Below are 18,083 nucleotides of genomic sequence, written 5' to 3'. Positions count from 1 at the left end.
AATCCTAATCATATTTACTAGTTCTGTCATCTCTACAAAATCATGACTCTTCACTTCCTCATCCATAGAATGGGTATAAAACTATCACCCAATCTTCCAGGGCTTTTAAAAGTATTAAATGAGACCACGCAGGAGAATACATTCAGAAGTATAAAATGCCAGTGGGGTCATTTTACGTTTTACGTGCAGGAAATTCAAGCTCTTCAGGATCTGATTCTAACATATCTTTTCTGGTTTCCCCCACTCCACAAATCCTATGACTTTTTCCCTTCCTTCTTTCTCCATCCCTCCCACTTCAGGCTATCTACGGATTCTTTCCACCTCAAAATAAATACACAAACTAGCCAAATAAGCCAGCTCATACATGTGAGACTATAACCTATGTTCAACCTGCATGCTTCCTGATGTCTTTCCAAAGTAAATGCAAACATCCTTGCCCCATTCCCAGGGAAGCCCTATTCATTTTTCCAAGCTTGGAAAAAAATACTACCTATTTTGTGAAATCTACCTCACTTTCCCCAGGCTAAATAATTCTCTCCTACACTTGACTAGCCCAGTAACTCAGCCACTTATTGCACTCTGCTCTGTAGAGTTACTTATAAATATGTCTTTCTCCCCGACTCACTGGAGAGTTCCCTGAAGGGAAGAACCAGCATTTCTCTTTTGAGTCCCTCTCCACATTGCCCAACACATAGGTATCCTTTAGACAATTTTAGAATACAACTCAGTTGAATTGACTATGAACAATTATTGACACAGTCAACATTGATTTTCCTTTAAGTTGTTTTTGACTCTGTCATCAAACACAAAAATTTTATTCATGCACGAAGGAATAGATTAAATACATTAATTTCTCACCAATTTATTATGGGGAGATTATATTGTTTCTCCACCTTACTTGATGAAGGACATTCAACCATTAGAAGCTTCATTCTCATCTGAGAGTAGAGAAGTCACCAGACAAGATACCTTCCCCCTCCTTTCTCTTGTTGTCTCCTGACCCCTAATTAACTACTTCCCTGTTCTCACATTTAAATTCTATTCTGCGAAACCTGTCGCTAATCTGCTATAAAGTGAAAATCTTTCTTTTCATTGGTGTGGTAGTTTGCAAAAACTGGTCACGAATTCTTCCCACCCCTGTAGGCACACCCTCTTGCGGTGTGCTTTTGCACTTCCGCCAGAGGTGAAGTCTATTTCTTCATCCCTTGAATCTTAGCTTTGGCACATATGATCTTCTTTGGTCAGTGGGACATTAGTAAATATGATGCAAACTGTTTTAACAAATTACTTCAAACCCAGCGACTTAAAACAACAGAAATTTATTCTCTCGCAATTCTGGAGGCCAAAAGTCTAAAATCCAGGTGGTTGGCAGGGCCACATTCCTTCTTAAGGCTCTAGGGGACAATCATTCCTTGCCTCTTCCAGCTTCAAGAGGCTGCAGGCACTCCTTGGCTTGTGGGTGTATAACTCTAATCTCTGCCTCCATCTTCACATGACCTTCTCCTCTGTGTGTCTTCTCTTCTGTCTGTGCCAAATCTCCCTTTGCCTTTCTTTTATAAGGACATGCGTCATTGGATTTAGGCACCACTTGGATAATCCAGGATGATCTCATTTTGAGATCCTTAACTTAATTACAGCTGCCAAGACTCTTTTTCTAAATAAGGTCACATTCACGGGTTCTGGGGGTTAGGATGTGGATATATCTTTTTGGGACACCATTCAACCATTATACAAACAAAAACTTGAAAAGAACTTGGCCTTTGGGGCTTGCTCACTTGCTATTCTTGGGAACCCTGACACTGCCACCATATGAAAGAACCCTGGGCAGCCTGCAAGATGATAAGAAATACATGGCCAAGTCATCCCCAAGACTCTAGCCAACAGCCAGGCATGAGTGAAGCCAGGCTAGACCATCTAACCCCAACTGAACTGTCAGCTACTCATATAAATCAGCAGAGCCTGTCCAGCCAACCACAGAATCATGAGACATAAGAAATATTTGTTGTTCAAAGGTGGTTTATGTTGCAAAAGCTAACTAATTTAATTTGCTTTTTGTTTATTTAAATTCTGTCTTCTTTTCTTCTCTTTTTGAAATGGCGTCTGCATCTCTGTCTCCTATAAACCTCCCATATGAGGGAGAAGGTAATCTGAGAACTTCACATTTATTTTCAGTGCTTAAGAGTGTAGTCTAATGCCTGCTGCTTCTGGTGTGGTTTCCTCATTTCAAACCCCTCCAACTTCACTCTGGCTTCCATCCCACACATTGAATAGATTTAATCCTTTCTGGGGTAGGCAGTTCCTAAGCATTCTCTTCTCATCTTCTTATCTGAATACATCATAGTTGACCGCTCTACTATCTTTCAAGGGAACTGACCTATGATTTGAGATCCCATCTATTTGAAAATAACCCTTAAACTCACGATGGCTGAGAAACAGGCACTTCTGCTCAGGCTGTTTTTACAGTAATGGGGACCTGGACACATGAGGCCTGCCTGTCACACTAGGAAGAGCAAGTAACTAGTTATCCTTCTCTTGTTTTAGAAGTGATAGGATACCTCTGCTGGAAATGGCAGGAGGGAGAGGGGCATGGGGAGGAGATTGGCAGGGAGAGAAACTGAACGAGTAAAGAAGCACCAAATTCTCAAGGCAAGAACTTCCCTGTGTAGGGCCCTCAGGCAGGGTATAGAGCAAAGGAGGCTTAAGAACCAGACAAATGGGTAGGAACCACATACATGGGTAAGCTGCTGTGAGATCAGGAACCTGTCTCCCATTCTACTTCTTCATTGCACAATTCTCTGTCCCACTCCCTTCCATCGGATCTATCTCAGGAAAGGGCACCACCATTCAAATAATGGCTGAAGAGCCATCTTTGAGCCATCTCTGTCTATCCTCTTTCTCAGCTCATCACCAATTCTTATTTCTCCACAAGGTATCCACTTGTGTCTTTCTTTAGACCATGATCTCACCAACTAGTCCAAGCCACCATCGTCCTCACCTGGACTCCTGAATAGCCTTGCCACTGATTTCTCTGCATCCCCTCACAACCCTATACAATCTGTTCTCCACACAGCAGCAGAGCGGGCCTGAAAAGGTAAAGCAAATTATGGCATTCCCCTATTCACCCTCTTTCAGTGGTGTCCCTCTGCCCATAGAAATAAAAGCCGAATTCCTTACTTTGTCTGTAAGTCCTGTGTGAACTGAACCTACCCTTTCTCTACTTCCTCCTCTCTACCAATATCACTTCCCTTTTGTTCAAAATGATGCACTTCCACTGCTTGTGATGTTCTGTGAACGGGCAAGGACTCTCCTACCTCAAGACATTGGAATTGTCCATTTGCTGGGTGTGTTTCATCACTAGCTCTTCCAACGAGGCTTAGTCCCCCCCATGAACTACAGCTCAGATGTCACCTAGTCAGGAAGATCTTTCTACTTCTCATAAAGTGGGCAACCCAGTCACTCTCTACACATCATCATTATTCATTTCATTCCTAACTATATTAAAAATCTACAATTATCAGTATTTCTTTACATATGTATAATTAGCTCTTTATCTGTATTTCATCTACCTCTCAATACAAGAATAAACTCCATGAAAGCAGGAACTCTACCTTGTTTATTATTATATCACTGGAACCTAACACAATGTCTACACATGGGAGTACCCAGTAAATATTTGTAGAAGGAAGAAAAACCTCATTTAACCCATAGAGAACTGTTCCTATTTTACAGATAGAGAAAGTGGTTCACAGAGATTGAAAGACTTGCCTGAGGTCATACAGTTGGCACCTCAGCGCGCCCATCCCCAGCCACTAGAGGTCATGCCTTGGGACTTTTCTTTTTAGTCCTGTAGATCTAGCACTACAGATCCAAGGCGAGTGATTTATTTCCCTCTCCTTTAGAGTAAAAGTGCAGTTGGATATTCGCTTATCACTCCGACTGAAAGGATGTCATCATTGTCCTATTCATATTTTTAAATCACACTTCTTTTCACTTTAACAGTAACTCCTCGAAAGCTTGAAAATGTAATATATTTCCTTAGCATAATGTTTTTCTTCTGTGAGTTCTGAGTTTAGAATAATGATTTCACTCTGTGACTTGAATACACGTTCTTTATGTAGATGACTTTGGTAATCAAGCACATGAGAAAATTCTCAAACCTTTCAAATGCATTTGGAAAAAATTCCGGATAGAAATCATTTTGGTACAATACTTTTTTAAACAGGTAGATGAGGCTGTGGTACCTGAAACTAATTGGACTCTGGAAGACAAGACGCCAGGCATAGGGAGGCTGGTTTAGAAGGGAAGCCACACAGAATATAGATATATATAAACACAGGGACACTTAGGATTTCTTCTCCTGTTTGCAGTCCTTTCCTCCAAATTTTAAAGACCTGTTTCAGAGAGCTTCTAAGAACTGGTTTCATAAGCACGGCAGTGGGGGCGAGAAGACAAGCTGTTATGAGACAAAGAGGATAGAATAGTGGGTAGAGGAATGCTCCATATCACTAAATGATGAAGTCAGAGAATAACTGCCTTACAGGCAGATGCTCCATAGAGATAGAACTAACAAAAGCAATGAAATATATCTAGATATTGCAGTAGATAGAACGCAGCAAGACGTATGTGTGCAGAATTCTGAGAATCCACCTTTATCTGCCTTACTAGCACTCAGAGAAATGAAAGACATATTTGCAGTTCCATACGACAATATTAGGTCATTTACAAAATTCAAAGGAATTCAAATTAAGCTGATGTGAGGTTCAAGTTGAAATCAAACAAGTACACACAAAAGATAATGGATAAAAGTAATGCATTCTCAGATGCTAAGTCTAAAATGCTAGTGCTAACTTTATGGTAATTTTTTAAAACCTGGTGTATCATAAAATCATCTTAAATGGAAAAACAATGTCCAATGACTGACAAATGCTGAAAGCATTCCAAATAATTTTGTGGCCCTGTGGCAATTTAAATCGTACTGTAGATTTATCACCATTCAGATTCTCTACTTAGTAATATAGCCTCCCCACCACAAGGATGGATTATCAGATAACATCCTAAAAATAAATATGATAATGCAATGAAAGAAAAAGGTCAAAGCTTTGCTGTCTAAGCATTTTTGCCTTCTTTTTCCCTTTCACTGTTGGACAGCTCAGGCTGTTAGTGCAATACCGAAAAAGATCACTTGAGGGCAATACAGTATTTGTGTTTTGCTTTCTCTCATAGCTATGTAGGTTGCCTTGGTGACAAAAGATTGCTGTTTCTTTCAAATTTGAAACCACATTTTAATATATGGGAAGAAAAAGGCTGTACTTCATTTTAAACTTACAATGCATAAATCACATAAGACAAATGCAAGTCAGATTTTCTCCTGAAGCAAAAGTCTGTCTTCCTTTAGCAGACAAATCAGCTTTACCTAGTCGGTACAGTTGGGGATATTTTATATTTAGGATTTGTTACAGCCTTTGAGATAGATGTCAAAGAATAAAGGAAATTTTTAACAGAAATGGTTAAAATTACAAACATAATAAGCTTCAAAATGTACTGGTGGGGGGCTGGCCCCGTGGCCGAGTGGTTAAGTTCGCGCGCTCCGCTGCAGGCGGCCCAGTGTTTCCTCAGTTTGAATCCTGGGCGCGGACATGGCACTGCTCATCAAACCACGCTGAGGCGGCGTCCCACATGCCACAACTAGAAGGACTCACAACTAAGAATATACAACTATGTACTGGGGGGCTTTGGGGAGAAAAAGGAAAAAAAAAATGTACTGGTGGGAAATTATTTTGTTTCTATACCCAAAGTTAAAATGTAAACATCATCTGTCTTCTCCACGGGGTACATATTTTATAATACTCTTAAGCATTAAAGTACTTAATTTGGGGGCAACACTTACTGCCATTGTCTTCACTGTTATTACTTTGCATTCACATACCACTTTGTAAAAGGGTTATTTTTATTGCTAATTATTTTTTTCTGCAATGTGATGAGTGCAGTGGAGTCTATTCCAAGCCATTTATCTCTCCTTCTGCCTGCTGAGTACTAGTATTGTGTGAGGCACTGAAAGTTTGTTTCCTTTTTATTTTTTTATTTTATCTTTTTGGTGAGGAAGATTAGCTCTGAGCTAACATCTGTGCCAATCTTCCTCTACTTTGTATGCAGGACACTGCCACAGTGTGGCTTGCCAAGTGGTGCGTAAGCCTGCACCCAGGATGAGAACCCAGGAACCAGGGGCCGCCAAAGTGGAGCGCATGACCTTAACTACTATGCCACCAGGCTGGCCCCTATTTCCTTTGCAAATAAAAAATAAACATAATCTCTTCTTTGAAGAATTCTAAACTTAGTTAGGCAAGTAAATTTTTCTTCTTCCTTTTTGTTCTCCTGATTCTTTGCTGACTTCATCTGATTTTTTTTCTCCCAGTATATTTTCCTGTCCTCAGAAGACACTTATCATTACCACAGCAATGGAAAACTCAGGCGAGCCCTGTGGTCAAAGTCCAGGAATCAAGATTTATAAAATTAATTCAGTAACTCTCCAGATGTCTGCACAGAAGTGGAAAAATTCAGGAAGACTGCGTGAAGTTTTGCCTTAATTCACAAGTCCACTACCAAAAGCTCCATCTTAATTCTGTATTGTGTAGAGGGTAGTGAAGGAAGGGATTACACAGCCGCTCTGTCTGTGGACATATTTCTGGCGTAGCTAGCTCATCTATTAAAGAAATAATGAGTAACTCAAAAATTAACATGGTGCTGTTCTCTGTGGATTCTTAAAGTATTTGAACTCAAAAATTAACATGGTGCTGTTCTCTGTGGATTCTTAAAGTATTTGAAACATTGCTTACACTGGTCCTCTTTTTCCATGCTCATATTTTACCCTAAAAACTTGTTTATTCTATAAACCTATGATCAGCAAGGTGTAACAGAAATCAGAGCAACACTCCTGTGCTGGGCAAAGGCAGAAAAAGGAAGAGCCTGCATAGACTAACTAATAAGAATTTCCAAGATGTTCACAGACCATTGACTCCTAGGCTCCAGTTGGAGAAATAACACTTGCTCTTTACCAGTCCTCAGCTGGTCCCCGTCCTCATCCCTGCGCAGGCATCCACTAGACGGCGCCAGAGAGAAGCAGGCTTTGAACTAGACAAGGGAAGGGGGTGGAGCCAAGGAGCAGGGAAATATACGTCCTAACATCCAAAATGCCACTGAGGCATTCCCTTTTCCATCTTTCAAGCATTCTGAAGGAATTCATTTACCTCTCCTGATTTCACACTAAAATCCAAGAGTATTAGCTAACCTTCACTTTTCTGGATATATAAGTAACACCTATCCATCAGTTTTCTAGTATTAAAGGAAATGATAATTAGCAAATTTATTCATTAGGGTTATGTTTTACCTTATATTGTCACTGTAACACATTATATATATATATAAAATATATATAATGCATACATGTCAGTTAATTATATTTGCACATATGTATCAATCAGGTCACTGTATTAGTTCAGAAGAGATACGTTTGCAGTAACAAAGATGTTGTATGTGAATTCATCATATTTATCTTTTGTTGAAGAACCTATTCAAATCATATTTTCCCAAAATGAGAGTTTTTGGAATGTTACAATTAATAAGGTACCTTTAATGAAAATGATAATGATAGGCAATCATTCAATGATGAACGTTTTTTGATATTTATCCCCAAGGCTTTGGGGATACGGACACATTTCCTGCTGTTCTAAAGCTTAGAGTCATGTGTTTAAATGATCATTTTTGATCAAATAAACATGACAATGCTTATGAATAATTTTCTTCCTATTTAGGGTAATAATCCAGGTTTAGCATTAAGAATTAATGAATGCACAAAATTACTTGACAAAAGTTTTATGAAACAAAGTTGGAGAATGAATAAATGAAATGAATGAATGAAATTTTTCAAAATGAGACAAAGTTGCCATCAACAGAACAAAAGTTGCCATGAATACTAAAAAGTTATTTTGCATTGATGCACTTTAAAATCATGTGCAGTTGCAAAACAATCATTCTTTTTCTAGAGCAAACACATATCTGAAATAATATTTAACACCAACGTGGGCTGATGAGAGAAGTGTTATTTTGCAATTATGATTTTGGTTTTGATTATAAGTCAGCTTTAGCCACATGTTTGTTTATTTAATTTTATGCCAGTTATCTATAATTTCTATTTATATAAAATCATACTTTAAAATGAACACCCTGATGCAATTTTTAAATTTAATCCGAGCAAGAGTAGATTAAGTAATACATCAACTCATTTTACGAACTCCCAGGAGTAAGCTTTTATTCACATTCTTTCTACAGCTGACATAAATCTCCCAGGCCTGCAGAAAGACCAGATGCTCAGTGAAAAAGTCTTTTACAAGGTCTGTTCCATAGTCTGCAGTTTTAGACATAAAATGACGACCAGGAGAAGAACACTTCCTAAAGTCGAAAACCCCTACTGTAACTTTACACCTGCTTCCAAAGACATTACTCATTTTTACCCTGGGAATATATGAGCTATCTCACCCGACATTATGAAAGGCGCTGCATAAATATTGACGACAAATGAGGCTAACTTCATCCCTGCAACTGTGTCATACTTCCAAAACTGAATAAGAGATATATGCACTCTCTAAAAAGGGTCCTTGTAAATAATAACATTCCTCACTTCGCCAAAGTTCACTCTCTCCTCTGCGCACATTTGCTGATCGCATGCATGTGAGGGGGAAGTGCAGGCACAGGGAATGGAAGAATGGCCCCCCAAAGGCCAATGCAGCGGTGGTAGAGAGCTGGTGATTCAGAGCCTCAGACGGGGCAGGAGCTTGCTTTAACTTGGGTTTCCAGTAGAGACAATTCTCACTGACTTGAGAAAAGGCTCCAATGTCCTGTGTTTTCCCCTTTCTATCAAAGTGGTCCTGCCCAGAAATTTAGGTTATGATGTCTGTCTATCGCATTTACTGGAAAGCCACTGGAAGATCATTGCAAAATATAGGCTGAATTAGAACAGGTAGGGATTAAACAGACTTGGCAACACCTCACACAGTTAAACATTTTTAAAAGATCTTCAATTGAATTCAATCTAAGACACCTTTATCAAGAGCTGATGACATTCAAGGAATCCTCTTCACATAACTTTTGAATACCTAGTATCAACAAATGAACATCTTTAAATGTGGGATGGCTGATCAAACAATGAATTCATTTAAGTTATATCTCAACTAGACAAAGTAAGAGTTTTCACAGGTCTTCCTGCCAGAAGTCACAAATCACTCCAGCAATACATTTTCATAAAAGCAGTCAGCTACAATCACAGCTATAAAGACTCTCCAGACGTCATAAAGAAGTTACAGATATGAGAGTTTCCTCCCTGTTGGATAACTTTACAATGGATGGAGGGATAACTTGTGACTTTGTACTCTAAGAACCAAATTTAAATTTACAATATTTCTTGCAGTTAATCTATATGACCTGTGTATATAGACAGCCATGGACACAGGTGAAGGAAGTTATAGTTAGAATGGTTGTTCTCCTTTTGAATTCATAGATATAACTGGAGTGTTTTATATTCTAATTGAGAGCTTTTTAGAGAAATTTTTGAATAAAATATTGCTTGAAATTGGATTTATTATATTCACCAAGAAAATGACATTGCTTTAAAAGCAGTAAAAATGGTTGCCTTAAAATCAGATCACAGGCTATAGTAAGCAAATCCTGCATTTGCTATTCATTTTCTTTCCCTTTTTCCATCTCCCTCCTCCTTTTAAATGTGAACATCCTTTGGAAACATCTAACACAAATTTTAAATTATTTTTATTGTATAGAAGGGGATTTTAGAAAAATTTAGTTTACAAAGCTTCTACTTTCCATTATGTCTCGAATTTGCATTTCTTAATATTTTTCAACTCTCTCCAGAGCTTTAGAAGATAAAACGTCTCAGCAGCAGACTTAATTGGAAATAAATGAGCTCATAGTTATATCTGTTATTACTTTCATACCTCCTTTAGCTGCCAGAATATTCTATAAATGGCCACTGATAACCAGTTTAGTGGGCTTGCCTCACTGCACAGTGCATAAATCACCACTGATTTAACTAAGTAATTTAGCTTCTGAATTCAGGACTCAGTACACACACACACACACACACACACACACACACACACACACACACACACACAATGTTTTCTGGAATTTAAGAACAGTATTTGATAAAATTTTGATGTCATGGGGTTCGTCTTTAAAGTGGGTTTTGGTCTTGTCTTCCACATTAGCATTGAGAACTGTTTCTGTGGTTTTTTTCACATCTAAAAATATCAGGAGGAAGCAGTATTTTGGAGGATGGTCAAGAGATTTAACAGATAAGTACAATCTATTTTAGCTGAAGCAATAAATACTTCAGTTGAAGGGTAAATAAATATTCCCTTGTTTTTTGAAATCTATCTGTAGCATCAAGTGTAACTTTGACCTTGTAAGAAAATAATCACTCTCTGGCACATTAACCCAGGAAGCTGCACTACCTCCCTTTGAGGGCAGATAACAGCGTTGTCCGGAATAATCAGGCAAGATCTTGAAAAGACAAATCCCAAGGAGAGGATGAAAATGACAAGAACTGAGTGCTTTCCTGTGCCACCACTGCGGCCTGCATCTGTCCCGCAGACACAACAAAGACAGGAATAAGAAACAAAACAGTGAATAAAGCTTGAAAATCTAAAGCAAATCAAATCACAAAGAGCTTCCTTTTCTCATGATTTATCTTCAGGAAATGCATAAAAACTATCACCAAAAAAACGTATTATTTCTACCAGTCATTTCTACTAAGGTCAGGGGAAATGGCTTAAATAATGAAAAAAAGAAAAAAACAAAAAAGTTACTTGGAATATCTAGGAGTCTCAACGTCCTCTCAAGATAGATAGTGAACTAGTATAGGTGAAATGAGATAAAGCATGAATTTAACAAAAAAAGCCCAAAAAATAAAAACCTGTGTGGAACGGATTCCAAAAGCTGTTTTGAACTGGGCTGGCCAGTGGTGGCAATGGACAGGGGTGGCTGGAGTTTGGGGAGGGGGGCTGCTGAAGGCTTCTCTGAGCGGACAGACTGGAGGAAAGTATTTTTGTTGTACTCCTGCCTCTGCCCTGTGATCCCCTGGGACAATCACCGTCTGCTCCCTCTCTGTTAAAGACATGAAGTCCACCCCAAGATTGAGGTTGTTCCATTTCTTGGGGATAATGTCCTGCTCAGGTGACGCGTTGATAAAGCCACGCGAGATTACATCACAGTCGACATTCACTCCTCCACTCTATTCTCTCACAAACCCCGAGTTTGAGGGATTATAATAATGGGAAATGCCTCCTCCCAGGGCACTTCCTCAGAGTTTAGTGGGTGAAATTCTGACCAGAGAAATTGCCTGCTACAGTAGCAGCAGGGGGAAGTGGTCGAAAGTGGTTTTATGGTGCCTAGAATTCATCCTCTCCCCTCTCCGAGGCTTCACCTGCAGGACTGGCCTTCCGCAAACACTATAACGGCCAGAATAAATAGTATCTGCAAGAGAACTTACACTCAAAGGACAAAATAGGGGACACACGAAAAGTACAGCTACCTGAAAAGAAAGGCAATAAACTGAATGACATATGTCATGCTACTACAACTAGAGGACTAGGGGCGCAGTGGTGCAATGGATAGCGCACTGGACTAGGAGTTTAATGCACCAGGAGTTTAAAATAAGCATGATTAATATACTCCCGGAAATATTGGAAGACAGTAGCAAATGAAATATGGAAAAAGAATCATTGAAAAGAACTAAGAGGAAATATAGTAAGAAATCAATAGATGTAAGCAAAAATGCGCACAGTTCTTAAGGGATATCAGTGCAGGAGATGAAGGGGTCAAAATGTGAACAGAAGAAAGAAAGAAAAAAGAGTGCGCAAAAATACTTCAAGAAATCATAAAAACAAATTTCCCAGAATTAAACAGTAAAGACTTCCAGCCAAATTGCAAACACTCGCTAAGAAAAGAAACAAATCCAGGAGGATGAAACAGGGGAAGGAAAGGTGACACACTCCTTGATAAAATTTATTGTTTTGTTTTCCTTTTGAAGGAAAAAAAGACCATAAAAGGAAAAAAATGATTATTTCCACCAGAACTAAAACTCTACATTCTTTGAAAAGTTTAATAATAATTAATGAGAAAATAAACATGTGCATGTCTTCAATGAAGGGTGACCACCGTATGTTACATATATTAAAAATGCATAACTTTTAAACTTGAGAAAAGTTGAGCTTTACAGTGAAAAGCAGGAAAAGATATTTAAAAAGAAACAAAAAGGATGAATACTAAAGAAATAAATAAATAAGTCCTAACATAATCACAGTCTATGAAACTCAGTTAAAAATAATAAATTAAAAAACAGAGATTCTCAGATTGGATCAAAACAATAAATTCCCAGAATATATTAACTATGAAAAGATACATTTAATATAAAGACATGTAGAAAGGGTAAAAATAAAATATGTATGTGGGAAAACAAAAATATGAACCAAAAGAAAGCTCATAGTAATCTTAGTATCTGACTAAAACAGAAATTAATGCAATAGTATCCTAAGACAAAAGAAAGGTATTATATACCTTTCGAATATAGTATATACCTTTAGTTAAGGAACTATGGAGAAAGAAGATATAGGCATCATAAGTAAATAGATAACTAATAATATAGCTTCAAAATAGTTAAGCACAGAATGGCAGGGAGAAATAGACAAACAACTGTAGTTGGAGATTTTAACACATTCCACTTAGCGACTGTTAGATCAAGCAGAAAAAAACCCAGACATCTGCAATAAGCCTTTAAATATAGATAGAATTCTACACTCACATGTAGAGTTTTCCTTTTCAAGCACTCATGGAAGACTTGTTTTAAATAGAAAGGTTATTAGTCAATAAAGGAAAGCCTCAATAAATTTCAAGATACCAGTAGCATACAGAATATGATTTCTGATAATAATCCAATAAATTAGACATTCAAAACAAAAGGATAATTTAAAAATAATTTTATACTTAGAAACTGAAAAATGTTATTAAATACTTTGAGTTAAACAAGGCAAACATAAGAAATATTAAGAAACACTGAGAACTAAATAATTTGAAATTTATGGGACGTGACTACGGCAGTATATAGAAGAAATTTATAGCTTTATCCTTTTTTACCAGGAAACAAAAATGTTAAGCATAAAGGAGGCAAGCATTCAAATGAAGAAGCTATAAAAAGGACAAAAGAGCAAACAAGCAAAAAACTAGAAGCCAAAAACCAACAAAAATAAGGGCAGAAATCTGTGAAATTGTGAGCAACAACTTCAAAATGATGGGAAAGATTAACAAAATAAAGAACTAGTTTCTTTAAAAAGATTAACCAACAATAGAGACCCCAGCAATTCTAATCAAGAAATAAAAATTAAATATCTACATATCATAAAACGAAAAACATGAAATAAGCTATAGATACCACAGATATAAAAATTGAAGCATTATAGTAATCAGCTATACACTAAAGAATTTGAAAACCTACGCGAAATTGATAAATTCTTTAAAAAACGCCAAATTGCACAAGCAGAAATTGAGAACTTAAAATCAATCAAAATATTTTAAACAAATTGAAATGTTAATGCTATTGCAAAAAACCTCCAAATCTATTTTTTCAAGAGACTTGTACCAAATTCTTGAGGGTCAGTTAACTTCTATCTTATACAAGTTGTTCCAAAAAACTGAAAAAGAGTGAAAGTTATCCAGCTCTATTTTGTGAGCTCCTATAATCTCAACTGCAAAAACCAGATAAGAGAAATATTTAAAAATATAATTCTGTCGATATCATTCATGAACATAGATATAAAAATCATAATTAAACCAATCCAACAGAGTATTGAAAAATAGCCCCAAATTATCAACTAGGTTTTATCTCAATTATGCAGGGAGGTTTTCTTAAAAGAAAATCTAGCAATACTATACACCACATAAACTTGAGGAGGAGAAAAATCACACGATTATCTCAATCAATGCAGAAAAAAGCATTTGTTAAGTTCAAATTCTTTTTATGTTGAAGGCTTCCAACAAACTAAAAATATAAGGCAACTTCTTTGACTTGGTAAGGTTTATAAATTCATATCTCTTTGAGTTATACTCTAAAAAGATTTAAAAATGAAATCATATGACTTCTGGGATTTGTTTCAAAATAAGCTAGTGTTAGGGAAGGAGAGTGAAGAAAATACAGATGAAGCAAGATTACCCACGAATTCTCATAGTTGAAATGGCAATGATGGCTACATTGTGATTAATTGTATTATTCTCACTACTTTAGCAGAGATTGTAAAGTTTAAACACCAAAAACCGACTGCAAGAATTTCACTTAGTGGAGAAACTTGAAAAGAATTCCCTTTACAATGAAGAACAATCCAAGAGTGCTCACTATCGTTTCTACTTTTAAAGAAAGTATTGGAGATTCTGGCCAACATTAGTACAGGAAAAGAAAGAAGGAAAGAACATATATGAGAATTAAAAGCAGAGAGATTAACATGACCTTATTTGCAGATAAAATGACCATCTGCTTAGTAAAACCAATGATATTAATAGTAAAACTATTGGAACAAATTTGCCAAATAGAAGTTCAACTTTAAAAACATTATTTCTCGGGGCTGCCCCGTGGCTGAGTGGTTAAGTTCGTGCGCTCCGCTTTGGCAGCCCAGGGTTTCGCCGGTTCGGATCCTGGGCGCGGAAGTGGTATGGCTCATCGGGCCACGCTGAGGCGGCGTCCCACGTGCCACCACTAGAGGGACCCACAACTAAAATATACAACTATGTACTGGGGGGATTTGGGGAGAAAAAGCAGAAAAAAAAACCCCAGTATTTCTCTATCATAGTAATGAGCAACTAGACAATATAATTTTAAAAACAATGTCAACAAATACTCTAAGGAATCTAGAAATAAACTTAACATATAAGACCTCTGTGGAGAAAAAAATTTAAACTCTAATAAAGGACAAAGAAAATGATATCAATAAATGCAGAGATTTAATATTATGAATAGCAAATTCTTCAAAAATTAAACTATAAATTCAATGACACTATATATTGAAATTCCAGAAGGATTTAAAAAATATGCTTTTATTCTAAAATATTTATGAGGAAATAAATGTCTATAACATAGCTAACTTAATCTTGATAAGGAAAAGTAGAGAAGGAACCTCTCCTGGCAGATATAAGACATACTTATACTGCCAAAATAATAAAAACAAAGAGGCCAGCTGGCACAGAAGAGGGCTCAGGAGCAGCTCCATATACATACAGGAACTTACTCAATAAAGATGATGTCAGATTCATGGGAAATGATGAGTTTTTAGCTCACCAGAATTGATTACATAAGAAAAAAATCTGGATCAAAAGTTCAAAAGTGAACTGTAGTTGAATTAAATATTTATATGTCCAGGAAAAATTATAAAGGGAATAGAAAAAATGGAGAAGCACATCTTTGTGACTTAGAAATAAGAAAGGATTTCTGGAACAAAATCTCCAATGCAGAAACTTAAGAAAAATTAATTTGATTAATCAATAGAAGACTTCTGATCAACAAAGGACACTGTGGATAAAGTTAACAAGATAGATGACAAATGGAGCTGTTTGCAAGAGATAGGTATCACTTTTCACTTGTTACAAGCTGGAAAAGCTCAAATGGTGGTCAAGTCATGGGGACAAGGAAAGTCGAACAATGGCATAGAAACTGATACAGGCATTCTGGAGGGCAAGCTGGCATTACTGAATTCTATCAAATGAAGCCATATCCTATGACCCAGCAATTCCAATGCTGACTACATATTCTCCAGAAAATCACATGCAGGTTCATATACAAGGATTTGTACATTTGAAGCTTGTTTGCTTTAGCTAAGAGTTACAGCAATCCAGATGTCTGTCACTGGAGGAGTGGACAGGAAAACTGTAATGGAATACACTTCATGGAATACTGTAAGTCACTAAAAAGCAACACAGCTGTTCACATAGCAATGTGGACAGTTCCTTCCTAAAAATACATAGTGGTACATTTTTAAAAAGTTAGAAAAATAAAAAAACACCTAATGTGATACAATTTATTTACTAAAATCACATGCATGCATAACAAAATAAAAATGCATATTTTACACGAATATATACAAAAAGATACACATTAATCATTATAATGGTGGCCTTTTGAAGGGGAGGGGAATTGAGTGGGAAATAAGGACACACTAGATTAAATAAATAGATAAAACAAGAAAGGAGTCTTGCACACACTGGTGGCGTAAGTTCCACAAGAATGGGATTTTGGTCTGTGCTCAATAAATATTTATTGCATCCATGAATGTGACACAAATTAAGGAATATGGTTTTAGTATTTCTCTATACCTGAGTTCCAAAAATTAGGTTGAATCATATGAAATTGCAATTTTTTGGAGGTGAAAAATGGCCAAATATCAGCAATTTCATATAATTCAAGCTAATAGAGGAAATTTGGGAATAATTAAAAGTACTTAGAGAAATATAAAAAGCTACTGCAAAGACTTATGGGAGATAACAAGAAAGGCAAACCAAATTAGATTCCACTTTTTCATGATTAATTAAAAAGTCTATATATCGATATAATTGAGATAGGATGATTATCCTTAAAATAAAGCACCCTTAAGAGCTAAGTCATCAATACTATTTCATTAAAATGTTAGCTATCCATTTTGTTAGTCAATCTAACACCTGTACCTTTTATCATGCTGGTCTGTTTTTTAACTGGCAATATTTAAATGGATCATTAAAAATTTTTCACAATCAGAAGATTTTTCAGAACTTAAAATGCAGTTTATGCAAGATAAATTCTGAAAAACATCAGATTCAGTCACTTTTGATTCTCTTGAAACTATGAAAGTCACTTGTACATTATTTTTTTTAACCACTTTACTCTGATTGAGATATAAAAACCTGCACATATTTAATATACAGAACTTGGTGAGTTTAAGAGATAAGTATACATCCACGAAGCCATCAACACAATTGAGTGATAAACATATCTATCCCCTCTTAAAATTTCCTCCCACCCTACTTATTTATTTATTTAGTGATAGGAACACCTAGCGTAAGATCTGTCCTCTTAGAAAAACCTAGTATTATGAACTGTAGGCACTATACTGTGCAGTAGCCTCTAGGACTTCCTCATCCTGCATAACTGAAACTTTGTACCCTTACCCTCACACCTCCCCAGACCCCTGTCCCCAGCCCCTGGTAACCACCATTCTATTTTCCGTTTCTGTGAGTTTGGCTATTTTAGATTCCTTCTCTAAGTAGGACCATGTAGTATTTGTTCTTTGAAGGAATTTTTGACCTGACAATGCTAAGACACTTGAACATTCTTTAATTTCTTCTCATTTCCTCTTATCTGTCTTCTGAATAATTATTTCTATAAAATCAGAAACTCCTTAAAATTTACCAAATACATTGTCAAGTAGACCTTATTTTCAACTGAGTTAACCTGAGTTACCTTTTTTTGTTTGTTTGTTTCCTGCTTTATCTCCCCAAATTACCCCGGTACACAGTTGTATATCTTAGTTGCAGGTCCTTCTAGTTGTGGCATGTGGGACACCACCTCAACGTGGCCTGATGAGCGGTGCCATGTCCTCGCCCAGGATCCGAATCAGCAAAACCCTGGGCCGCCACAGCAGAGCACGCGAACTTAACCACTTGGCCATGGGGCCGGCCCCTGAACCTTTTACAACTCAGCTTCTTGGGGTTATCATTAAGCTCTTCCCTGGAAACTTTCTCGTCATCCTTTCCACCATGGCTTACTGTACTAAGCACACTTGAGAGCACTGCCTTTTTCCTCTGCAACTATTCCATAGTGACTGGTTTAACAAAATAGGTATTATGCTTCTGAAGAATGAAGCAAAAAGCATAAGGGCAAAATTATATTTTGATTTGTTGTACTGACTATATTTTTCTTGAATAAATGGAAAGTCAAGAAAAAAGACTACAGCTGAGAACTAGCTGTGTAATGGGTCAAAGGACTAAACTAAAATGATGAATTG

General features: G+C 36.9%; 1 protein-coding gene across 7 annotated transcripts in view; it reads right to left on the bottom strand.

The window, feature by feature from the left end:
* CPED1 (cadherin like and PC-esterase domain containing 1) overlaps positions 1–18,083 on the bottom strand; it is a 271,966-nt gene that overhangs the window by 161,860 nt on the left and 92,023 nt on the right. The window lies entirely within an intron of this gene.

Source organism: Equus caballus, chromosome 4, assembly GCF_041296265.1.
Source record: "Equus caballus isolate H_3958 breed thoroughbred chromosome 4, TB-T2T, whole genome shotgun sequence".
NCBI lineage: Eukaryota > Metazoa > Chordata > Mammalia > Perissodactyla > Equidae > Equus > Equus caballus.
This window is presented reverse-complemented; position numbering and strand designations above follow the sequence as displayed.